Source organism: Narcine bancroftii, chromosome 6 (assembly GCF_036971445.1).
Source record: "Narcine bancroftii isolate sNarBan1 chromosome 6, sNarBan1.hap1, whole genome shotgun sequence".
Taxonomy (NCBI): Eukaryota; Metazoa; Chordata; class Chondrichthyes; order Torpediniformes; family Narcinidae; genus Narcine; species Narcine bancroftii.
This window is the reverse complement of record NC_091474.1, coordinates 151,579,834-151,606,650: the sequence shown is the minus strand read 5'-3', so window position 1 is coordinate 151,606,650 and position 26,817 is coordinate 151,579,834. Positions and strand designations below refer to the sequence as shown.

Sequence of the window (26,817 nt, the reverse complement as noted above, 5' to 3'; positions counted from 1 at the left end):
GGGCATGCTAGTTCTCGCAGTGCCCCCAGGTAAGCTGGAGCGCCAAGGAGTTGAGGGTTGATATCCAGCCTCTCAAGGGTGAGGAACTTCTTCATGGTCCTTTTAATTTTGCTAATTAAATTGTGAGCACTGCTGTGCAAATAATTCTGATGCAAAGTCCACAGAATGTATAACAATCTTTAATTAGGTTAAACTTGTACACACCAGTCTCGGTATCTTTGCTGGCTCCATGTGTCTGACTCTCCGAAGGGGCTGGCTCGAGTCTTTATACGGGCCAGTGATTGACAGCAGGTAGGTGGGGCCAGCATCCCACTACAGGTACAGTGGTTGCCCCTTGCAGTAGGCTGGTAGGAGTGCGGCCATTGCAGTGGTTGTATCACTACACAAGACCTATGCTGAAGGGTGGGCAGGATTTGGTTTGGATTGGAAAATAGGTAGCCAGAGTTTTGGGTGAGTTCTTTATAAAGCATTGAACCAAGAAGAAGAACAGCAGTGCACGACTGGGTTTGAATGGCAGATGAGTTCTGACAAGAGTGGAGTCTGGCAATGTTTTGGAAGTGGAATTAAGCAGTTGGATGTTAGCAAGGATATGTGATATGAAGTTCATTTTGAGATAGATATGTAGTTCAGCTTCAGGGAGTTTACAAGGTAAAATAAGGTTTGTAAGTTTCCATCTGTATCTTCAGCTGAAACCTGTGGCAAAGGAACAACATTGGGAGATTGCAATGTGTTCAAAGATTTGATGGGAGAGGAAAATTGAAGAGAGCGATAATTTGCAAATACCATGGGACTAGTGGTTGTTTCTGTTGTGGAGTTGGACATAGGAATTTGTAAAAGAATGTTTGAATTTGAGATGGAATTATATCTTCATGGCCTGGTATAAATATTTCCGACCTAATGACTATTTTTTCTTTAAATCTGTTGGTAGTGGCATTGGAATTGAAATTTTTTGTACAATAAATAGCATAATAGAGCGCTGCTCTTGCAAATGAAAACTTACTTGGGTAGCATGCCAAACCTCACATATTCATTCAACAAAAATAAAGAATAGTTTAAATAGATAATAGTTTTGGAATTGAGAAATTGCACAAAGTCTTCTACTTTTTCACAAGGGATCAGAATTAGAATTTATTGTCATGAACATGTTATGAAATTGTTGTTTTGCAGCACCATTACAGTGCAATCTATAAACTGCATTAGAAAATAAATAAATAGAGCAAGAAAATAGGAGAAAGTGAGGTAGTATCTGTGGTTCATTATCCATTCAGAAATCTGATGGCAGAGGGAAAGAAGCTGTCCTTGCACTGCTGAGAGCTCATCTTCAGGCTCCTGTACCTCTTTCATAAATATTAGCCTTCACTCCATTGAGGGCATCCACATGAGGCGGTGTCTTAAAAAAACAGCTTCTATCCTCAAGGACCCCCACTACCCAGGCCACGCCCTCTTCACTCTGCTACCATCGGGCAAAAGGTACAGGAGCCTGAAGACAAACACTCAGCGGCACAAGGACAGCTTCTTCCCCGCTGCCATCAGATTCCTGACTAATCAATGAACCACAGACTTTCACTCTCTCCTATTTTCTTGCACTATTTATTTATTTTGTAATGCAGTTTATATAAATGTTTGTACTGTGATGCTGCCGCAGAACAATTTATTCCATGGCATGTTTATGACAATAAATTCTGATTCTGATTAAGGCATCTGCAAAAGTTCTGGAGGTCATCTCCGAAAACAGCATTATAGATTTTGACACAGCAACTGAATTCCAGCAAACAAGAAATTATATCGGACTTTAAACTGCAATCACCAGAAAGTACAAGCAGAAAGAGGGCTGCTACTATTACCTTATTTAATCAACAAATCAGAGGCTAAGTGGTTCTGAAAGAGAATTAAAATACATTATATTAAATGGAACAAAGCCAAAATGGGATCAGGGCTCAAGGATACGAAGCAAAGCCGACCCAGATGTTGTGTTCTAATCAGCTTCAGCATCAGGGTTGAACCCCACAGTGGTGGGCTGTGTTACGTACTCTGGAGATGATTAATGTGGCTCCAGTACATTGCACAAATGGGCCATTTGATAATTAAAACTCTTTGCTCAGAGTGGATATTTGGAACCGAGGAAAAAAATCAGACATGTCGGTTAAATGATCACACAAAAGAGAACGTTCAACTGTATTGATGGAATTCAGATTTTTTGAACTTGAGGTTGTATTTCACTTCACAATATTTGATTTATGTTTTATGCGCTTGCATGAACTTTACAAAAGCAATTCTATTCTGAGTAAAAAGAGGACATCTTGCACCGATTGAAAACCAAGCCACGCAGGGGAAGTGTTAAAATACTATAAGATACTATTCAGCAGGCCAGACAGCAGCTGCAGAGATGGCAAACACTGACACTTCAGGCCTTTGTGGTTGTATCAGAAATGTTTAATTTGTTCGTCCTTTTAAATGTCCTCCTTAGTCATTTTCATAATAGCCAATTAAATGCAGATTGATCACAACAAACACTGGGAACATAAATCATTTCTTACGCAATGTCATGACCAATAAAACTGTTCGAGTCTGTGGTTGCCACAAGATGGTGCTGCCAACGAGTCAAGTTGCAGACCAGCAAATCTGAGCAGGATCTTGGCTCTTCGCAAAATGAAAAACACTTCCACAAAATGTCAGTATTGCCTATTCATTCATTTAGTTCTGACCTACATGATTGCAGTCGAATGTCCAATGGCCAGCAAAGGTGGGGAGGGTAGGGCACTATTGGTGCATCCATAATGACGCCTCCCGGAGCAACGAAAAGGCGAGGGGATGTAGTTTCTGACTTGGCTCCCCATGCAACCAGCTGCCTCTTTCTGTAGCCACAGTTTCCGCGACTGCGCTGGCTGTCAATCAGGCAGCGCCTCCTCCAATGAGCGTGCGGGCGAGGCGGATTCCCGGTCCGGGCTCACGCACAGTTTCTGGTGTAGCGACTTGGGAGGGGTGCCGAGCAGGAGCGCAGCACCGTTAGCCACTGGCCCGAAGGAAACTAATGCATGGGGCAGGCGAATCTCTAGGGAACTAGACGCACTGGGTGCCGCTCGGTTCAACGGCAGACTTCACGGAGAGATAAAGAGGCGCAGGTAAGGGGTTTCCCTCCTCGTCCACCCCACTCCTCTGCTCCATCCCTGGATGGGAAGGAAAGTGGTGATTATCAGGCGTTGTGTGAGAAGAACCGGAGCCAGCCGCTTTTTGATGCTTGCTGGCTGGAGATTATTGGGGAAAAAAGACTCCGGGGAAAGTACATTAAGTAGGGTTTTGGCACGCACAAGAACGGGTGGCTTCATGCCAGTTACCCAGTGTAGCTGCGTGGTATTATGTACCCTTTCCTTCCCCCCCCCCGCTTCACTTTACATAAGCACCCAATATTAACTTCAACCCATCTCTGATGGATTTAAATCCGAATGGTATTATTGCATTCTGGCCGCAATTATAGTCTGCTGGACATTGGGGATGCACAGGCAGAGAGGGACAGCGGTGGACAGATCACGTTTTGCCACAGTGGCATTTCTAGTGGCCTGAGATAAGCAGAATAGACGAAAGCTGGCCTCTTGTGTGGTACGGTTACGTGGATTCAGCAGTGACATTACAAGAAACAGGACTAACGATCTGGGCAACTGGGGCAGTATGGGAACACCATTGCTTTACAGATGTGTCGATGTGAGGAAGTTGCATTGCATTGGAGATACAGTATTTGGCTGTACACTATTCATCTTCGATTGGAATTTCCACGATTGTCAAATAATTGGGGGTGTTATTGAGCATGTGCTTTCGGGATCTTTGATTTTAGCCCAACTGTATACGGAAGTGTAATTGCAAATAAAAAAAAACATATTCATTTACTCAGGGAGGGAAGGAGGCAGAGATGGGTGAATCCGACGAACTGGCATGTACATTTGGTTAATGGACTATTGTAGGCTTCAGCTGATTTACTGTATATATCCAGAGAAAGCAAGAGGGTGCTGCAAGTTATCCAGGCTTGCTGAAAATTTAATTCAGGGTTTACTTTTACTGCTTTGTTAATAGATTTGTGCTGGCATCCATGCAGATTTAATACTGTAAAGAATGGTGTCATTTTTAGAATATGACAGGACTTATTCAATTACTCTATTCAAATATCTGAATACTTTTACTGTAACTCCTCTAAATTCCTCCACAGTCCTTCATCTTTTATTTTGTGAACACTTTCAGATGCATATTAACCTATTATTTCTATATTGTATAACTGCATTTAAGTTTTGAGGTTTTCTTCTGTGTGCCACCAGTGCAAAAGGCATTCGTGCAATTCAACTACTCCTCTTGGGTAGAGGAAAACTATCCCTTATGATTATTTGTGTCTCGACTTCTCTTTTAACATTGGCATTTAACTTTTCAGCAAAACCCATTACTTTCCCTGACACCTACACTAGCTTAAAGATGTTAGTGATCAGCCGACTCTGAGTACTTGATGAGCCATTGACCTGAATAATGTTGACCAAGAAGCAGATGATCTGATTATTACCTTGTTATGAAATGTAATGCATATTCCATGTGTATGAGCTATTAATTCTATTTCTCTTCCTGTCAGTTATTAGTAGACTTGATTTTTGCAATGTACTTTTAGCTGATCAATTTGCTGTCTGTCCCCTAATGTACATCAACTCCCACTGACTCCTTGAATCTTTTATCAACTACTTTATTTCCTTGTTGAGTAACACCTTTACTCTCCAATTATTTCTCTGTAATCTGTTACAGATGTGTAATCTTATCTGCTTGCTTTTCTACTTTTAAGATTTGAGCTTGCTGACCGAACTTTTAATTTGTGTGTCACATTTTGTGTGATAATCCCCCTATAATATGCTATGGATTTTTAAACCAGAATAATGAAATTGTTGTGCCTTCCAGGTGAATCTTGGGAGCTTTGTTTATTCAGCCAAAAATACTTTTTATTCATGCATTGCGTTCAAGAGCCGTGAGGTAATGTTGCAGCTATATAAGAGCTTAGTTGGATCCCACTTAGAATATTGTGGTCAGTTCTGGTCACCTTGCTACAGTGAAGGTGAGGATGCTACAGAGGTGCAAAGGAGATTTACAGGGATGCTGCCTGGAGTGGAGAGCAAGTTTTACGAGGATAGGTTGAGTGAACTTAGTCTTTTCTCCTTCGAGTGATGGAGTTGGGTGACCTGATTAGAAGTATATAACATGATAAGAGGCATTAAGCCAAGGCTTTTTTCCCAGCACTGAAATGGCTAGTATGAGGGCGCATCGTTTTAAGGTGCTTGGGAGTAGGGACAGGGGTGATGTAAGGGGTTAAGTTTTCACAGAGATGTGGGTGCATGAAATGCACTGCTGTCAATGGTAGGTGAGGTAAGTAAGAGATTTTTAGTCATATATGGAATTGAGAAAAATGGAGAGTATGCAGTTGAGAAATTCTAGGCGATTATGAGAGTAGACTATTAGGGTGGCACAACAATGTGGGCCAAAGAGCCTGTACTGTGCTGTAGATTTCTATTTTCATGGTAATAAATCATCACTTTTGTCCCTTTGAACATGGAAAATCATTTCATGTTAATACATAAATGTGGATATGTTTGAATTGCCCTCGTAAAAATGTACATTGTTGTGCATCTTGTTAAGATAATTCAAGCATGTAGTTCTTTGCACATAAGTGTCATATTTAAACTGTAAATGGAGTAATTTTATGTAATTGTGTCTTAAGGAAAGCGATCAAAACTTGATCTTTTAAGGTGCAGTTGATCTAAACTTGGCTGCTTGACAACTGCAACAGACTCTGCCAGTGGTGAGGAATTAAATTTTATTTCCTTGCCCCGAGAAGGAGATGTAATGCAAGCAATTGAGATTAATTTAATCATGGTTATTTTGAAAATTGCAGTGCTTGCTTTTGTATGGTTCAAAGTTGTGCTGGTAGTTTCAGATTACATATTTGATTTCAGGAAATCTATTGAAGTGAATGGATTCACCAGTTTATCCTATTAATGAATGTTCAGAGATAAATCTGTAACATGTTAAAAGCTGTCCCTTCACTTCTTCCCCCATTGCCATCCTCCAGCTCTGTCTCTCCCTTCCGTCTCCTTTCACATAATCGTGATAAATTCTTACCTCGTCCTTTATCATATCCAATTAACACCTTTTGTTGGTCTGGATTCCTCCCCCACCCAGCATTGTCTGAATTTTGAGACTTTGAGATTTCCTGCTTCTGGCTCATTCTGCTTCTTCCTAAAGAAGGGCTAAGGTCTGAAATGTTGACATTGTATCTTTGTTTCCTATGGATGCTGAAAAGACCGGCTGAGTTTTTTTTTAACAATAATCACAGCATCTGCAGACTTCCATGTTTCACTCCACATTTTCTCAGTTCACTTCATTTTTGGCACATTTCCCACAGATAGTTGCCTTGTTGTGACTATCCATTTCCACTGCATCGTCAGTCAGTGAACCGGAAGCTAATTTAAATATCTTTTGCTGTAACATTAGTTTCCAAGCTACAGTGCAGCAAAATGTTGTCATTGTGTTCACATGGGTGGCAGAAACAGTAAAACAAGTTATTGGAAGTTATCAGCTACACTGATAATTTTTGAAACTGTTCTGGAGTTCATAAGTTGGTGTTTTTTTAAATGATGATTCATATTGTTCAACTAGTTTCAGAATGCTGCCTAATATTTTCACTACATAATCGTTCCCTTGAGTCCCTCCACCAATAAACTCAGTGACTCATTTAAGGACTCTTACTTGTGCACTTTATTGAATTTTTTTTATTCTCTCTAATGTACATCAGTTTGTTTACATTTGTTAACTGTTTACAGTTGTTTATTTTTTACATGTGTTTGCTGTTTGCAGTTTTTTTTGCACTACCATTATGTGGTAATTCTGCCACACCTGCAGAAAAAAGAATCTCAAGGTTGTATGTGATGTCAAGTATGTACTCTGACAGTAAATCTGAAATTCTAAGTTTGCTGTCTCCATCTTTCTAGATCAAGCAAGAATAATTGACTTTAAAAATTGTGAAAATCCTGGAATCTAGTTAGATTTGCTGAAAAAGAAATGAGATGAGATGAAATTTGTTTTCAATCCATTGAACTACTTCTTTTCACAGGCCAGATTCACAATCCAGGCACCTAATTGTCTGAGAATATTTGGGGGCAAAGGATTTTCTCTACCTCATCAAAAGTCGGTCACGTTCTCCACAAAATGCTTGGCCTGCTACAATAAACCGAGATACTTATTCTTTGACACAAGATTGAGATTTTTAAAAATATCTTAGTATGTGGAGAAGCATTGTGCTCCATCCACTTGGTCCTTCATTATGAATCCACTGATCAAGAGTTTAAAATCTAGTTTTTGTTGAAAAACTGTTGTCTTCGTACATAATGCCTAATCCAGTTTTCACTCTCAACTATAATGCTGTGAACATGTCCTAATCTGATGAAGCTGATAGTGGACATCTGAAACAAAATCATAATCAATATAGTAACTTAATCTTGGGGGGGGGGGGGAAAATCCATTATAGTTTTTCCTTTCGATTTAATCTCCTAATCTTGATGAAAGTTATTTTTAGTTTGCATGTTTTCCTTTATTTTTGGTCATTCTCCAGTTCTGCTCATTTCCTCTTCACCATATGGAAGTCTAATAACCAACTTATTATTTAAGCTTAGCTGTGTCCAGGCTGTCTGAATGTATCATTGCCTTATTGTTCGATATTGTATATAGTGGCTCAAGCATCTTCAGCACTTCATTCCAGTTGCCTTTATTCCTTTACAAGGCAAGTCCACTTGCTGCAAAGGACATTACAGACAAGCACAAATCTTTCTGCATTCATCCTCTAGCCACGTATCCGACAACAAATTATGCTGGAGAGGGTCTTTCCCTCTATTCCTAAGATGGTGAAATTGTACAGCCATTATTGATCCTTGAGCTGGCATTGATTAATTTGATACGACCAGAGATTGTCTTTACGATCTTCCTGGGATTTTATGGTTCAGCTGATCTTTGCTTTAATTGTAAAGTAACCTAGTTTCCCTTGGAGTGACGATGCCATAGTTTTGTGCTCATTATTATTAGAGACTGATTGTTTTAAAATTCCCATGAAATGCAACCTAATCTTAGAGCCTGACTGCCAACTTTATCCAGACTGTACTTTTACCGAACAACTATATCTGGTCCAAGAATGGGTGTGTTCAGCCTTTTGTTCTGTCTTTGCAGCACTCTTCTGTCTGGTCTGCCTTTTCACTACACCAGATGTTTTACCCATCAGTCCCTGGGAATTCCTGAGAGACCCCCCCCCCCCACTCAACTCGTTTAATGAAGCAGCTTGTGACATCAGTGGAACAAGTAGTGGGGCCAAGAAGGAGCTTTGGGGAGGTGCTACTCTGAGGTAGGGATGACTGCTCCCACCCCTGCATCTGTCCAGTCTCTGGGATGTATCTGACGCCAGTCCTCGTATTTAAACTATTCTGTTCCGAACTCTTGGTCCTGCATAAAGATTTAGATCTTTGTCCAGCTCCAGATCGAGGTGTGTCAAATTACATGCACAGATTGACCATAGTGCAGAATTGATGGATCTAGATCTATCAATTTATGACATGGCTGCAGTACTGCTGCTGCACTTTTCCATAGATCAATTGCAGACTAACACAAGAATACTGCTATGGTGAGCAGAGGTCTGTCATTTGGATACATGAGCGCATTTCTATCTCAACAACACTCGGGTGCTTTACTGGCGCGCACTGCTCCATCACTATCTAACACGAGGGTACAGTAATGGTGGGCACTGGCCTATCACTCTTGCATGTGTGTCCTGTGCTAGTGGGCACAAATCTCCTAACTGGATACATTGATGGTGAGCACTGGTCTGTCAAGTATAAAACTAGGGTACTGCATTGTTGGTGTGTCAGTTCATTTATAGCACTGGCTTACACTACTGGAGGTGCAGAATGATTACTACTTGAAATTCCCATGCAATGATCATACCATAATGCAGCCATATTCTACAGGAATGCTGTGGGCATTCGGGTCTCGAGTTTCCATTGTACCTTTGGGCCGAAAGAAAAGGGGAATATGTTGGCCGAAAGTATGCATGCAAGTTAGAATTTTAATATATTTTAGTTTTCTATCCAGATCACTATTTTGATGAGTTGGTTAACCTAAAATGTTAACTGTTTTTCTCTCCACAGTTGCTGCCTGCCCTGCTATATGTTTCCTGCATTTTCAGTTTGGGTTTTGGGTTTCCATTGTGACAGGGTATAATGATATGTTTTTGGGAGATAAATTGGGAAAGGGTTGTTAGAGTAGATTACATACAAACATTTTAAAACCAATTTTATTTGAAATACTGGAGATCTGCTAATGCTAGACATATCAGCTCCACAGCCTTTGCAAGAGCTTTGGAGAGTTCCCAAGAGACTTTACTAATGGATTGTTGCTTAGAAAAGGCAACAATCTCATTGGAGCTGCAGATTATCTGGAGTTGTTGGAAGAGGGTCATGTGGTTTTGCAAACAGAGAGAGTCAAACAGGCTTTTTCTCAGAGAGAGAGAGAGACAGGCAGACACAGAGATCACTTGTACAATGTTACAGCCAAGAACAGCAGCTGGGACTGGAACAGGACAAGCTGGCAAGCTTGTGGAAAGCCCCATTTGGAAGACTGGTTTGTAAGTGCTTTGTTCAGCCTGGTCAAAGCCCTTGTGGTTCATGCAAGAGGAGAGGACTGGCTGTCTAATGTTTCCCTTGGAATAAGAAAAACAAAAAGTCACTCTGTGGTGACCTGAATGAAAGAGATTATCATCAGGAGAACCCTGAAGGGGCAAGTTTCGTCAGCAAGACACTGAGCAGGCTGGGTGTCCATCGTACAACACATCTCTCTCTGAAAACCTACAAGAACCTTCCTGAGTGGTAACCATTTACCTTTCAAGCACCAAATCCTGGTGAACTTTGTAAATGTTAAATTCTGTGCACAGTCTCAGAATTGCCTGCAATCAGTAACTTGGAGGAATGAGAAGTGAGATTGGACTGTGAACCAAAGAACTTTTCTGAACTTACACACGCATTACATACATGTGCGCTTAGAATTAGAAGTGGGGGGTTAAGTTAGGTTAAGTAAGTCAGTAGTGATAAGTTAAAGTGTGATTCTGCTTTAATGTTTAAAGATAATTAAAAGCAACTTTTGTTTAAGTAACCATTTGTCTTGGTGAATATCTATTGGTGCTGGGCTTTGGGGTCCTCTGGACTCGTAACACCACCATTAACAGTAAATTACTTTGGCATTTTCTTTTCCTTTCCACTTTTTCATTTTTTTGTTTTGAGGCATTGGTCCTATCGTGAAACGTATCTGGGTTGTAGGCAAATTGGGCGGCATGGACTTGTGGGCTGTAATGGTCTGTTACCATTTGAATTTAATTTAAATCAGACTGGGATATCAGTTGATTGAAAATAGATGAATTGGTTCCCCTTTCCAAAAAAAGCAATGAAGTGGTTTTAAACAGTATTTCTATAGATCCATACTTCATTATTTATCTTCATTACTTTCAAATTTTTTAATGGATTCTGCTGTAAATTTGAGGTTAGTTTGTGCAATCTATCAAAAAGCTATTGGCATGATTATAGAAGGCAAAGATGGTCTGTTGAGTTTCCCAGACTGCTTGGAAAATGACATTAAGGTTGGGGTATTGTGGATAGTGTAGAAAGTAGTTGCAGGTTACAGCGGATACAGACAGGATGCAGAGTTGGGTGGGCAGATAGCAGTGGAGTTGAATGTGAAATGATGCACTTTGGAAGGTGAAACTTGAGGATGGTGTGTGCTGCCAAAAGCCGGATTCTTGGAGGAAGATACTTTATACAGGAACAAAGATTTTGTGGTTCAAGTCCATAGATCCCTGGAGGTTGTCACAGAAGTTGATTGGATGATTAGGAAGGCATGTGGTGTGCCAACCTTCATTAATAGAGGGATTGAGTGCAAGAGCTGTGAGGTAATGTTGCAGCTCTATAAATTTTGGGTGAGATCACACTTGGAGTATTGCATGCAGTTCTGGTCATCTCATCACCCAAGAATGTATAGGCTTTAGAGAGGGTACAAAAAAGATTGCTTGGAATGGAGAACATGACTTCTGAAGCAAGATTGACTAAGCTAGGACTTTTCTCTTTGGAGCAATGAAAGATGAAAAGAGACTTGATAAAAGGTATGTAAGATTATGAGAGGCATAGATATGGAGGATATCCAGTACCTTTTTCCCAGGGTGACAATAGCAAGTACCAGTTTAGGGACGATATCAGAAGTATATTTTTACACAGAGTGGTAGGTGCCTGGAATGCATTGTTGTGACGGTGGAGGCTGGTACAACAGGGACATTTAAAAGACTCTGTGATAGGCACATGGATACAAGAAAAGTAGAGGGTTATGTGTTTGGGATGAATGAGATTGTTGATGAGCAGGCTTGCTTAGGTCAGCACATCGTCATGGGATGGAGAGTCTATTCTGTGCTGTAATGTTCTGCATATTAAGCCCCTTTCACATGGGCAACCCACTAAATTTGGTGTGTGGATGACTCGTTTTGAAATACTGGTAGTGCAGTTCTCACTCGACCAAGAAAAACTGGTTCCAAGCACTCTTTCACGTTACCTACCTGGTATCACGGTGCAAAGGGGGACTCAGCTGACACGTCTGAGTGACATACTACCTTCTTGGTGGTAGTGAATGCTTTAATCTATACACATCACTCCAGCCTTTCATTCTTGAGTATGTTCCCACATGTCACAGGGATTTCCCATCATTGCAGAGGGTTCATGGGGATTCCCTGCCCCTGAAGGGGGTTCCCGGGGGATGCACAGAAACTACCAGGAAGCTTCCGATCAAGGGTGGCTGCAGTCACAGGATGCAAAGTCGAAGATGATAACACTAGTGCGCTGGCTGGACATCCTGGGTGCAAGGATGGGGCTCTGGGAGAGGAAGGCAGGCAGGGGATAATGGCACTTTTGTTGGAACTGCTGGAGGCACAGATGGATCTGACCCCCTCTCCAATCACTACCTCCCCACACTGCATCTCTCATTTCCACCTCCACACACCTATATGGGCACCTGTATGCCCCCAAACACACCCCCACCCCCCCCCCCACACGCACACACACACACACACACACACACACACACACACACACACACACACACACACACACACACACACACACACACACACACACCCAACAGCAGGAGGATAATGGAGCAGATAAAATCATTGAAGAAATAAAAAGTTTAAATCCATTTCTATAGATCCATACTTGCAGTAGAATTCCCCATGCTCTTTTATACATTGTGTGCGCATGTGTTCTATTCCTGCTATGACTTTCCCCTGCTCTTCTATTAATTGTGTGTTTTTGATGGCAAACCCTTGTGTCCAGACCCTTCTTTCATGGGCCTGACATTTTCTCAACACGACAATGACCAGTGCAGGGACCAACAGCATTACTGTCAACGTTACTCACTATTATCATCCTGATTTCAACCTGGCATACAGAACCAAGGGAATATTTTTAAGCCTTTTTTTTGGGAGAAACAAGTGGGTCTAACATGCTGTCGCATACGGCTTGCTGTGTAAAAAGATGCACTGACCTGGAAAAATGCCAGCTTTGTTTCAGTGTGAATGACCAATGCTGGCATATCTGAGACTCTTCACAATGGAAAAAATCACATGAATACTTTTATATAAAAAAACTTTTGCTCTTTCCATTTCCTGTCTCTTTAACAACTCCCATGCACGCAGGAATGTCACCATCACATCACTAATGGGATCTGACGTACCAAATCGCCTGTTGACATTAGCCCCATTCACACTGGCACGTTAACCCAGTAATTAACTGCCAATCTACCATTTAAAGTGCCAGTGTGAACTCTCACGAACCACCACGCAGGTGTCAGATTGCCCCTGGGATGAACCACCTAGGGAGGGTGTAATGAATCGGCGTACCTGTTAGCCCAGTATGAATGGGACAGGGGTATGCAGGACATCACCACTGGAGTATAGGCGCCCCTTTGCTCTGGGATGTTGGTTGGTGAGTGTGAACAACAAAAAAAGCTATTTCAAATTGGTTCGTTGAAATGCCATTTTACCAGTTAGCCAATGTGAAAAGGGCTATTCGACAGCCTGGTATTATGCCAATTCTAAACTGGCAATGATGTACCTTCCCTTGGCAGTTAATTCCTGGGGCAATTTGGACCCCCTCCTACTGGGTTGGGAGCATTCACACTGGCAGGTGAACTGGTAAATTGGCAGTTAATTTCTGGGTTCAGGTGCCAGTTTGAAAAGGGCTTTAATGTGTGTATTCTGCAAGACTTGTTTTTTAGCCATACATTTCCACCTTTTATATTACACCTTTTATACTAAGGCTAATGTTGCATTCGCCTTTGACTGGTATGCTCTAGGTTCTCCATTTAAACAGAATATTCAGCTTTTCTGTTCTTCCAGCTCAAGTAGATAACAAAATTCCTAAATTATACTCCAGCTGCCTAATTTTGCTCAACAAATCCATGTCCCTTTTTGAGATTCTCTGCCTTTTCCTCTCAACTTGTTAGGTAACTTCACTACAATGCAAGCATTCCTTTCAGGCAAATGGTTAACATAGATTGTAAATAGTTGAGGGCCTGGCTTAGGTCCCTGTTGTATCCCCTTTATCCTGACTCTCTGTTTTCTCTTGGCTCACCCTCTATCCATGCTAGTGTATTACCCCACTGCATGAACTCTTAATGCTTATGTGGCATCTTTTTTCTAAATGCTTTTCCGAAATCTAAATGCCTGCTGATTCCTCTATCAGCTCTACTTCGTATATCCTCAAAGCACTCGAGTATCTTTTTTAAACACTGTTTTCTTTCCATCCACCTGTGTTGGCTTTGTTTTATGGTATTGTGATTGTCTACATACTGGCTGCTACTTCATTAATAATGAACTCTAGTGTTTTTCCACTCCCAAGCTAACTAACCTGTCCTTTCCTGCGATCTCCAGCAACATGCAAATCAAAGTTAGTGTGGCTGTCAAATACTCTTTTTCAAATTGTGAACAATATGGAGAAAAAAAATTGTACGTCCTGACAGAATAGCAAAGGAGTAACTTTGAAATCAAAGTAATATTGGGCCAAATCACATTGACCAACAGGCAATAGCACTGACATGATCAGCTGTTCTTGTCCCAGCAAATCTTGGCCGCAAACCTATTGTGGTGGTGGAGCTGTGACTTGCTGATGAGGGAGGCTAAATGCACTTCACACCTGACCCTCAGTCTCCTTGAGATGCACAGCTGGCATATGAACAGCAACCTTGTTGGAAATGGTGCACGTATTTTATTTATTTTAATCATTGAAATTGTTTTATTGTCTTTATTTAGTGTTAAATTAATTTTACAATTTGTTTAAGTTCAACTGAATGGCTTTGAAATGTCTCTGAACAAAGATCCTTGGATTGCTGGTGAGGTAAATGGTAAATCTATAGATGCTGGGGTCTAGAGCAGTGCACAAGATTATGTAGCCAATAAGAATAGAGAGTTGGGCACCATGGGTGGATGGGCAGAGATAAGGCAGAAGACTCCTGTGGGCATTTTATTATGTAATTCTTCTGTGGATTGACTTGTTTTGGATTCACTGTTTTGTTTGTGTGAAACATCACGTTATATAAAATTGAATGCAAGCATCAATATTAGGATAATACCAGCTATTTTGGTGGAAATTTCAGTGAGATTATTGCTGGTCAATGTTGCTTAGGAGAAAAATGCTGCATTCTGAAATAAAAGCCCACACAGGCTCGGAGAGGAGCTGCTTCGAGCAAGAACCCTTCACCAAGACAGAGAGTACAGTGGGGAGATAGGTTGTATATTGAGGATGGGATGACCCCTGCCCACTTTGACCATTATCTCCCATCTGCACTTTCTGCCATTGTGAAGGATTATGACCCAAAACGTTGACAGTTCTGTTTTTCCCCTCCTATGTTGTTCAGCCTGTCAAGTTCCTTGTGAAATGCTATCCTGTCTTCTGACGGGCCTGTTGATGTAGTTGTGTGAAAATTTTGTACTCTGCTCAGAGATCTGGGCTGAATTTACCAGAGAAAGTTGGGACTTGTCCATTTCAGTCTCTGCATATTTTTAATGCCAATGTCAGTTTTAATTAGTGCCAAATAACACCTGCATTGGAAAATTCATTTCTATTAATGAGATGTCTCTTTCCTTTAAATTTTTCATTATTGGATATTTATCTCTCTATTATTGATCGCTGTACCAGCTTTTTCTACACCGTTTGGCCATACTTGAAGTATAGGGTCCATTTTTTGGTTGCTACAATTTAAGAAGGATGTGGAGGCTCACCAGGATGCGGTCTGGATTAGAAACCATCATCTCCATAGGGAGGTTGGGAAAACCTGAATTGATTTTACTGGAGTGCAGTGAGCAGAGAGGAGATCTATTAGAAATGTATAAAATTATGAGAGACATTGTTAGGGTAGATAGTCAGTCTTTTTGTTTTCCCCAGGATTAAAATTCCAAATACTGGAGGGCATTGGTTGAAGGTGAGTGGAAAAAAGTTGAAAGATTTGCACAGAATTTGTATTCACAGCGAGTGGTATTTACCTCGAATGCAATGCCAGAGGAGGTGTTTCAAGCAGTCATGAGGGCAACCTTTTAAGAAACATTTAGATAGACATCTGAACAAACGGGGAATAGATGAATTTGGAATGTTCAGATTTAGATTGACATGGTTGATGCAGTCATGGTGGGGCCAAAGATCGATTTCTCTGCTGCACCCCATCTCTCTGCCAGAAGTGGCAGTGGATCTGGCCAGGCAATGAGCGTGGTAACTGGTTCACTCACAAGGAGTAATGAGTGAGGAAAATATTTTAATGGACCCTTAATTGACACTTAAAAATAGAATTTAGCAAAATTGTGTTTTGATGCTGAACATTTTTCTTTGATAGCTTCGCACCGTATCAGCTGAACTTCATTGGAGGACATGAGAAATTGGATGAGAGATAGGACTGAATTCATTGATAAATTGTGCTCCTTTTATGGATGGACAAGGGTTTTTGTTGGAATGTTTGCACAAAAATGCTGGAGAAAATCAGTAAGTCATGCAGTGTTCTTTATGTAGCAAAGATAAAGCCCCATAACCAATGTTTCAGGCCTTCATCAAGGAATGATCAAGAAGCAGGCAGATGCCAAAATAAAATGATGGGGGCAGAGACAGGAAGTTCATAGGTGTATGCTGGAGAGAAGACACAAGTTAAAAAAAAAGCTGAGAAGTGATAGAAAGAGGGGATAGCTCTGAATGGTGAGGGAAGTGGTGGAGAATGTGGGTCATTGAGACCCATGACCCTTGAACTGCTCATTCAAAACTCTAACTACTGGACATCTTGCTGAATGAAATCGGAGTGGAACTTGGTGGAAGCAGACCCTTCGGCTGATGACCCATTCATACTATTGGTAACCCTACATTGGTCCCACTTCTTGTTTATTCTCTATGCATTATCATCAAATCCTCCCAGATTATTCCACTCACCTACGCATGAGGGGCAACTTGCAGTGGCCAGCAAGCAATCCTCTGAGATATAGGAAGAGCGGTTATAGAGAGTATGTGCAAACTCCATCTGAGGTCAGGATTGCACCCAGGTCTCTGGCACTGAGGCAATGCCTCAACAAGCTGGGCCACAATGCAAATATTTAACTTTGCAATACTTCAAGTTTAATTAACAGTACTTCTTACCAGGAGAGTGAGAGCTTTGAAATGCTAAGTGCAAATAGTCTAATTATCAGTAAGTGGTTTTCAACTTCTTTTTGCCCATAGACCACTAAGTAACCCTTATTACTTACCACAGACAACCTAAAACAAACCCACTGACCACATATGATGGTGAGTGAGGGGGGTTAGGGAGAGTGTTTGGTGAGTTTGGGCATATTCCCTGCCCACACTGACAGAATTATTGTTTTAGTGGGGAAAATATGAATTTGTTTCATTTTGTCATCAAATTTAGATTAAATATTGTATATGATTAATACATCAGTAATTTTTGTTTTCTATGCATTGCTGTGGACCATGTATAACAAACCTATGGACCACTTGTTGACAAATTCCTTTCTAGTTAATTGTCTTGTTCATTGAAATGTTGGAAAAAATTGTAGTTTTATGAAATAAAAATTTGTTTTGCTGCAAGGCTGTTTTGTGACTCCCAAGCATTTACTGGGGAGTGGGATGAAAACTTGGAGTGTATAACTCCAAGTTATATACTGAATATTTCTAAATTCCAGATTAATTATACCATTGATTTAAATAAAAAGCTGATGATGTCATTGTCTCATTGCAACAAAAAAGAATGGCTGGAGAAGAACATGTAGCAGTTACTTTGCATCTGTGTTGTTCCATCAGATTATAAGAAGTTGAGAATAGATATAGTTCAGTGGTACAAAGATAGGTCGTAGGATTGCTTGAGAAAGTTTAAAAATGGGGAAAACATGAACATTTCCCCCTGAGCTTCTGGTGTGCATAAGGCCACCACCATGGGGATCATTGCTGGTGGTGGTAGTTTCAGTTACAGAACTTCAGTGCTTCAGTGTGAAGACAGCTCAGAGGGCCATGGCTACTTTCTCAGCAAGTTTGCATTCAATTCAAGCATTACTGTCAGTTTCCTTTCTGACTTGGATTTATTTGGTAATAATTCAGCAGTTGTAAATGTATTGGTGCTCGGTGTTATTTTTCCCAAAAAAAAACGGAAACTTCAACCTCTCAGTTCCTTGACTGATTTCCTTTGTGAAATGAAAATGTTTTATTTTTTGGTGTTTTTGTATTTCACAGTGCTTTGCCTGATTTACCACATTAGGCTTGTATGTGCTACTTCCTTGTCTGATGACTGCCTGTACTCTTGTGTTTTTAATAAAAAAACAAAGCTGAATTTGTAACTGGAGTACAGATTTAGATACTGGCTTTTGAGGACAAAGTATTACATGCATTAGCTGTCCAAGATTTATTTTAAAATGAAAGATATTGTTCATCTTTTTTTCCCCTCCTACTTCTACTTGACATACTGAGTTCCTCCAGCAGATTGTGTGTTGCTTCGCAATCTCCCTGACATTTTGTGCCTGGCAATGAACCTTCTGGGGCTGACCTCAGCCATCCAAAAACCATCCAGTTGAAGTGAAGTTGTGCTTGATCCTGAAGGACCATAGAAGAAAAATATTTGGTGATGTTGACTGCAGGTTAGGGGCCCACCTGATCCTGGGGAACTTGGCAAATGGGATCCAAAATTGACTTGGGATTAGGAGACAAAGGGTGGTGGAGAGGATGTTTTTAAGATTGGATGCATGTTACAAATGATGTCCTATAGCACACATGTCAAACTCTGGCCCTCGGGCCAAATTTGGCCCGCGATATAATTATATTTGGCCCGCAAGATCATTTCAAAAATGTATTAGAGGTGGCCCGCCCTGCAGCGAGAGCCGATGCTGTTTTTTGGTAACGTCACCCCCACCATCCTCTCCCTTCATTGCACATCCTTCCCCATTGTAACATGAGAAATTGTAACACGAGAAGTCTGTCGATGTCATCAGCCGGCAAGCCAGTTGGAAGGCTCCCCGCACAACCAGTCACTTCTCCCACCAGTCTAGCAGTGTGGCGGATGGGCGAGCGCCTGTGATTTCCTGTCAGCACGACGGTCATGGCAGGCTGCGCATGGCCCCTGGGCAGCGCGAGCCCCGCGCGACTGGAACCGGACGGCCCTTCGACAGCGCGAGCGCACTTCTCCCGGCTGCCACGGCCTTCAGCGCTTGCACCCGCGCGGACCCCAGGGACGGCTGGTTCGGCCCTGCATGTGAAGAGAGATGGTGGCTGTCCACAAAGGCTGATTGGCAGCGCGCTGGGCCTGAGTGGGTGGGTAAGCAGGGGTGGGCAGAGGGTGTAGGTGAGGAGTAATGGGCAGGGGAAGTTGTGGTGCGAGGGGCAGTTAGAGGGAGGGATGAGTAGAAGGAGGGGTGGATAGGGAAGGGGTAAAAGGGGAGGGGCAGGGCGAGTAGGGGAGGGGTGATTAGAGGGTGAGAGACGGGTAGAGGGAGGAACAGGTTGAGGGGAGAGGCAGTAGAGGGGCGTGTATAGGATGGGGTGGGTAGAGGCAGAGCGAGTGGAGTGAGGGGTGAGTAGAGGTTGGGTAAAGGACTGGTCAGGTAGAGGGATGGTGGGTCGAGGGTGAATAGAGGCCTAGAGCCTGAGGAATGAGCAGGAAATGCTGAGTCCTGATGCAGGCCAAAATGGACACAGCCTGTGAATGCTGACTACATCTCCACAGGGACCAAATATGTTTCCCTCAGGTCAAGCAAAGGGTGAACTTGAGTCACCTACTCCTGACCTGTAACATTATCCTCCTAAAGTTATATCCTAAAGTTTAACATTACATATGTTGAAAGAAGAGAAAACATGCAGATGTTGTTGAAAATTTTCAATAAATATTTAGTTCGGCCCTCGACTTAGTCCAAGTTTTTAATTTTGGCCCTCGGTTAGTTTGAGTTTGACACCCCTGTCCTATAGGATCGATGCTGAGATCTTTGTTTGCCATAGAGATGAATGATGTGAAAGGCAAGATCAACCGGTTCATAGATGACACATAGGTTAATGGTGTTGCTGATTGTGATGATGCGCTGCGTTACATCACTCGGCCAACAGATGGCCTAGAGACACGGCACCCAGCCTAATGATATCCGATCACCAAGTGGGCCTAAAGGGCCCATGGAATAAAGCAGCTAGCAGCCAACTATCTTTATGTGAGTGGAATAAAGCTGTGTTACTCCAAAAAGCATTGTGTCTGTGTTTTCCTTTGGTGCAGCCTGCCACACTGATAGCCTGGAAAATAGTCTTGGCTGCTGAGAAATAACCTTGAAGTGCAGATAGACAATGTGGCTAGGAAGGCATTAAATGCAGAAGTTGAAAAGTTATGCGCCATCTGTATATAAGCTTAGTCAGATATCAGCTGGTATACTGAGTCCTGGTTTGCCCACCAAGGTATTAGAAGGATGTTTTGGAACTGAAGAGGATGCAGAGGAGATACACCAGATTTCCCCCCCCCCCCCCCCCCCCCCTAGGATGGAGCAGTTCAATTATGAGGAGAGAATGGAGAAATGAGGGTTTTTCCTCCTGGAGTGGAGGAAGTTAAAAAGAAATGTGCTTGAGGTCAATTTGATAGGCATTGACAGCAGGAAATGTTTCCCCATATCAGATACAGATAAAACTAGAGGACTTGGGTTTTTGGTAAGAGGGAGGTAATCAAGAGAGGAATATGAAGGCAGCCTTCTTCACCCAGAGAGTTGAAAGCACAGAATGCTCCATGTGAGAGTGTTTGAAGCTGCATCATTGACAACATTTGAAGTGTCTTGATCAACTGAATCGCTAAGGCAAAGAGGACAATGTACCAAGTACTAAGTGATGGGGTTAACATGGAAGGGTGCCCAGTGATGGGCATGGATGAGTTGGGTCAATTGGCCAGTTACCATGTTGTATGATACTATAAATTAGTGGTTCGGACAGCGAGGATAACTCTCCTTCTATTTTAACAAAATCCTGACTGGAGATTCTTTTCTATCCCCCACTACCTCCTGGAAGAGACCAGATTGCTGTGATGCAAATTCTCACTCAAAAGATGGCACCCTTTTGATTCTGCGACACTTCTTCAGCATCATATGGTCTCAGGATGAGATGTGAAAACACAGCGTTGCTGGAGATGAGGGACAGTTGAGAGCCAACTCAATCATCGACTTCCAAAAGAAGTGTTTATTGAAATTGAAGTTCCACATTGAAAAATATGGAGTACATAAGAATATATATTAAAAGTCATAAAATAGTACATTACACTTAGATTGTACCAATTCATCCAAGGTACCCCACATTCTCAATTAAACAAATATTACAGTAATATTTTATTATAAAAAGATCTAAACCAACTACCAAAAATGAAGCTGTTGGGCAAGGAGAGGAAAAGAGAATTCCTTATCAAAGTGATAAATTACCTTATTAGTCAACACTTCTGCATTCATATTAAATCGGAGATTCTGAAAATAATTCAATGTTTGAAACTTTAAATTAAAATCAGAAATTGAGCATCTAATCTTCTCTGAAAATGACATAAGGTCACGTAGCCAATGACTGAGTAGGCGAAGCAACGTCCTTCCAATCTGAGCAACACTGCCCCCTAGCCATAAGAGAAGTAAAAGCTAATACGTGCAAATCAGATGCCATTAGTGTTATGCCACTCTGTTCAACCACACCAAACGAGGCTGTTAAAGGTAAAGGCTTAAAATTAACTTAAAATGTTAAGTTAAAATTTAAAAGTCTGAAATACTTCATTCCAGTATTTCTCAAGGCTCTGAAAACATTCAATTCTAATTTAATGCAGTACTTGATTTTTTTTTTCCATATTTGTTAAAATTTCATTGGCAAAAAAGCACTTGGAAAAGTTCTATACAGACAACCAACGCCATAAAGAATTCACCATCTCACCTGATATGCCGCCAATCCATCCACCAGAACGCCAACTTGATATCAGCCCACTTGGATGTAGTGGGCTGGAGAAAATTGTGCATAGAGCAAGGTCCCAAAGGAGTGCCATAGAGGCTGTACAAAAATGCACCAGGTGTCCTGTAGGTCCTCTGGAGGCTTGTGTAAATGGTATGGTGTAACCAAGAGTTACCAGCTTCCTGACGGAAAGTTTGAGGGATCCTGACCCCAAAGGAAAAGGGTTCATAGAAATCAGCCAATTCCTCCAGATCAGTCTACTGAACGTTATGGGCAAAATCTTCTTTAGTTTGGTGGCTCATAGACTGTCAAGATATCTCCAAAGGAACCATCTGATTGATGATTCAATCCAGAAAGCAGAGATCTTGGTCTTCTTTGGCTGTCTGGAACATTAGCATCAGAAGGAGGGAATAGATCTTCATGTGGTGTTCCTGGACCTTGCCAACGCCGCCAGCTCAGTCCCTCATAACCTCCTTTGGACTGCTTTTGACTTCTTCAGGGTCCGAGTGGCCCTCACAAGCTTTGTTAAAGCCTACTCTCAGGGCATGCAGACTACACCACAGTGTGGCAACATCTGGAGGTGGGAATCATGGCCGGTTGTACCATCTCCACACTAGCCTTCACCATGGCCATGGAGGTGATCATTAGAGCATCTCGAAGGATGGTGGGTGGGCAGCACCAACTCTGTTATCCACCATATCATTCTGACTTGAGGCTGCCACCTATCAGAGCACCTATGGACAATCTTACAACACTGACCACAACCAAGATTTGTACTGTACGCCTGTTGAGGAAGCTTCAAGAGAACATCGAGCAGGTTTGGATGAAGATCAAGCCGAACGAGTCCAGAAGCATCTCCATCATTAAGGGGAAGCTGGTAGATCAACACTTCTACATGGGCAATGAGACAATCCAACAGTCTTTGAGAAACTAGCAAAAAGCTTAGGTCGGTGATATAACGCATCCCTCAAAGATACAGAGCAGACACATCTCAGGAAGGATGCTGTCAGTGGCCTTGAGACCATTGACAGAACCACACTACGTGGCAAGTTGAAGCTCTGGTGTTTGTAATTTTGGTTCTTTCCACACCTCATGTGGCCACTAACCCTGTATGAAGTTCCAGTCTTGAGAATAGAAAAGCTGGAGAAACTGATAACCTCATACATAAGAAAATGGCTTGGTCTTTCCAGATGCCTCAGCAGCAAAGGGCTCTATAGCAAAGGAGTCCTAGAGCTACCCATTTCTAATCCTTCAGAGGAATACGTCCACCAAAGTAAGACTGGAGATGATGTCATCAGAGGTGAATGATCCATTTGTAGCTCAAGCTACTATCATCCTGGATACTGGGAGAAAATGGATTCCATCAGAAGCAACTAAGCAAGCAAAGATGGCAGTCAAGCAAAGGGACTGAGTGCATTAAGGGAGGAATGGCCTTCACCTTAGGGCCAGTACACCAGCCTGGAACAAGGCTGCTCCATTTCAGAGACACAGGAGAATCGTCTGAAGGAAGAGTCAGCAAGGTTCGCATAGGGTGTCGCTCAGGCAAAGCAAGGTCAATGGACAAGATGGGAATGGACAAAAGGAAGATCTCCTTCACCATCAAGACTGCTTCTGATGTCTTGCCATCTTCCATGAATCTCAGCCAGTGGTATGGAGAGGACCCCACATGCTCCCTCTATCTGACTTCAGCAACACTAAAACACATTTTTGTGGGCTGCAAAACCATCCTTGTTCAAGGTCGACACACCTGGCATCACAACCAGGTGCTGCATTGTTTTGCAGCAGTGCTGGAAAATTGGCATACGACTATTAATGCAATAAAGATATTAACATCTAGTCCTGCATAACGTGCTTTATTAACAAAGCAAAAAAATTTTTTTTTTTTAATTTAAAGCCATGATGGTCATGAGTAAAAGTTTATGGAAGCCAGAATGTGATCAACAAACATCTCTTAACAATTCAGAGGAAAAAAAAATGTATGTTGATTAAATTATTTCAATTGCAAGTTCTCCAAGGGACAGAATTCATTTTGAAAATTGCCTAATATGGATATCAGCAACAGTACTTTGGTGTTTAATTGGTTAATTATCCCATGGAATCTGAGAAGGACAATTAGAAATAAAAATAGAAAAGGCCTGAAATGAGCAGTAAGGTACTGTTGTCTGGAACGATGGGTGGAGTCCCTTGTTGTGGTGTTGCTGGTGTCAACAGGATTATCGTGTGATGTACAAGAAACAGATCTTGTGCCTTGGATTACAGGTTTCCCTTCTTAATACATTGCAACTCTGTTAACATTTGCCAAAACATATTTTTCTTTCTCTTCAGATCTATTTAGATGCAGACAAATGGAATAATTATCCACCATATCATTCTGAATAGTAATAGTAATAATAACTCGAATTGCAGATGTGAGTGTTTCCAATTAGGGCCCTTTGAGTCTTGGTGACTTGTTTCATCAATCCTGTGGGTTCAGAGGTGGCACATGAAGCCACTGTGATGTACAGACTAGATGGGGCAGGAGGTGCATGTCTAATCGAGGTGTGGCTAATTGGAAACTCCCTTTGTGTGTGGGCTTTTTTTTACATGGTAGAGAACAAAAATGCTTGCTGCCTTCTTGGTTGCTTCTTTCCCATTTTGGGTGAACAAGCTTTCCTCTGGTTGGTGATGTCACTTTATTTTTCTTTGTGGAGAATCTGAGGATGTCCTTGAAGGCACCAACCTACATCTGAATGTCAACAAAACAAAGGAGATGGTGGCTGACTTCAGGAGAGCCCGGGGGATCACTTTCCTCTGACCATCGACAGCGCCACCATCAAGATAGTCAAGAGATTCTCTTCTCATCCCCCAACACCAGATCCATTGCCAAGAAGGCCCAACAGCACCTTTACTTCCTGCGGAGGTTGAGGAAAGTCCAGCTTCCACTTCTACCCTCGCTACATTCTATAGGGTGTGCATTGCGAGCATCCTATGTAACTGCATCACCACCTGGTTCAGGAACTGTACCATCTCATAAAGTGTCCCTGCAGGGGATAGTAATGACTGCTGAGGGGATTAATGGGGTCTCTCTTCCTGCCAAGATGGACATTTATAATGGCCATTGTTTGCAGAAAGCCATAAACATTTTGAAGGACTCCACACACCCCTCCCACAATCTATTCTCCCTCCTGCCATCTGGGAAGAGGTACCAAAGCATTCAGGCCCTCACGACTAGATTGCGAACCAGTTTTTCCCCCACCCCACCCCCCCCCCCCCCAAGCTGTGAGGCTTCTGAACTTCGGGGACACTGGACTAGCATATGTAACATGACATTTATTAATTGACGTTATTTATGATGTTATTTATATAAATGTTTCTGACATAATTTATCCATGTAAATAAACTGCTCCACAATCCAGAGAAACGCTATCTTGTTTTCACTGTACACTGCAAGGTTTATGGTATGAACGACACAGAAACTCGACTTTCTGCTTGATTGAGGTTTTCTGTGGCCAAGCTCAGTGCTTATTTCAGAAGCCTGGTGTCAAGCAACTGGATGATGTGGCTCCTCTGTCATGACAGGGTATGCGATGCTCAGTCTCTGATAGGAGTTCACTGTCCTCCCAGTCAGGAGGCTTCTGCAGATGTTGCATTAGTGGTACGTGGCACAAGCATTGGGGTGTTTGCTCTAAGTTCTCCATGTCTCCGAAACGTGGGATGACTGGCCCAGTTCGATGCAAGTTTGGTGCTGAGAACAAGGTCTTAATATTTAAACATTTTACCTTAGGAAGCTAATGGCTTTGTTGTCACACTGGAAATGGTATTTGCAGTGAGGTGGCTCCTGAGATGTGGAAATGAATGCAGCTGCTAGAGTTCCTCTTGTGGAATTTGATGTTTCAGAAGCACTGTTAGCAGGCAGGCTGGTGTTGCCAGATAATTGCACACTCTTACATTCTGTCGACAGGAGATTACCTTGGCTCCTGTGCCACATAAGGTTCTGAGCACCGGGAACCTGAGCAAATATTTAAATAAAGAATAGGGTTTTTCTTTTGCGGAGGGGGACGTGATGCTGATCACTGCCCAGGTTTTCAACAGCAGTGAGGCAACCTGCACAGTTCATCTAAAGTGGGCCTGAAGTGAGAGAGCAGTTCTGAGAGTAACAGTGGTGCTAACTGCTCCTGGAGGAAAGTGTACTGAAAGATGGTGGAGATGAAATGGTAGGGATAGGTGAAGGATTGTGGAATAGCCTGGATTAAAGTAGAAATATTCTGAGAATTGCCTTTATGTGCCAGTGTATGATGTATTTGTGGTTATTGTGTATGTGTGTTAACTATGTAGTAGAGCCTGGTCTCTAGTGTCTTAATCCTTTCGCTATTGGAATAAAACATCGCTTATCAAATCCATGTGGTAGCTATGTGCATGTCGCAAATATGTGCAATCCATTATTATTTAGTGTTACTTGGCTTCTAATTTTTTTTTCTTTCGAAGCTTGAAAACCTTGCTCACTAAAAATGAGTGGAGTAAGGGCAGCAATTCTTCTGCCTTTGGTTCCCAAAGAATGTTTTACTAAAGGTTTGAAATGTGGAAAATGGCAGCATTCTGATGTAATTAGATTGACAGAATTAGGAATTCTCAATCTTGCAAATATGTGTTTTCTCCATGATAACCTCTTAATTTTACGAAGTTGCGCTAATATTTGGAGTCTTCTCCCAAAGGTAAGCAGTCTAAGGTAATGGTTCATCCTTGTCATCATATTTTGAGTCTTCATCAGAATTTCAATTTTTCTTCACTGTGAGCAGACACAAACTAAGGATATGATGATCTCAAGGGAAGATTTACCAAAGGCTTTATAATTCCCCAATTGATCATAAATCATATCTGTTTAATAGCCTGACAACCGGTGCTAAACTCATACTGCTGTTTGTTATTGAGGCCCGATTCTTTATCCATAAATAAGATGGTCGAATTAATATATCTCTGATTCACATGTACCAACCTGGCTCTCAGCATACTGTTAAATATTTGAACCGCTAAATCATTTAAATTACATTCCATTTCTTCTGGAATCCAGAATAAATGCATGGCAATATGCTTTAAACATGTTCATTTAAAGTCCATGGCAAAAATGCTTTAATCTTCACAGTCAAGCAAATCAACAGAATCTGTTTTTTATTCATAAGGACTTCCACATTGTATTTTTTTTTACTTTATTTTTTCATTCAAAAAACAAATAATATATGACATAGACAACAATTAATCATAAACATGGATGTTATTTTTTAATATATATTAAAAAAGA

At 41.7% G+C, this 26,817-nt stretch overlaps 1 protein-coding gene across 5 annotated transcripts in view; it reads left to right on the top strand.

Annotated features, from left to right (window-relative positions):
* Positions 1-2,941: 2,941 nt before the first annotated feature.
* fam49a (family with sequence similarity 49 member A) overlaps positions 2,942-26,817 on the top strand; it is a 221,498-nt gene continuing 197,622 nt past the window's right edge. For all 5 annotated transcript variants that reach the window (XM_069886352.1, XM_069886351.1, XM_069886355.1 and 2 more), the window contains exon 1: positions 2,942-3,122. The gene's annotated coding sequence lies outside the window, so the exon portion shown is untranslated. The remainder of the gene's footprint in view (positions 3,123-26,817) is intronic.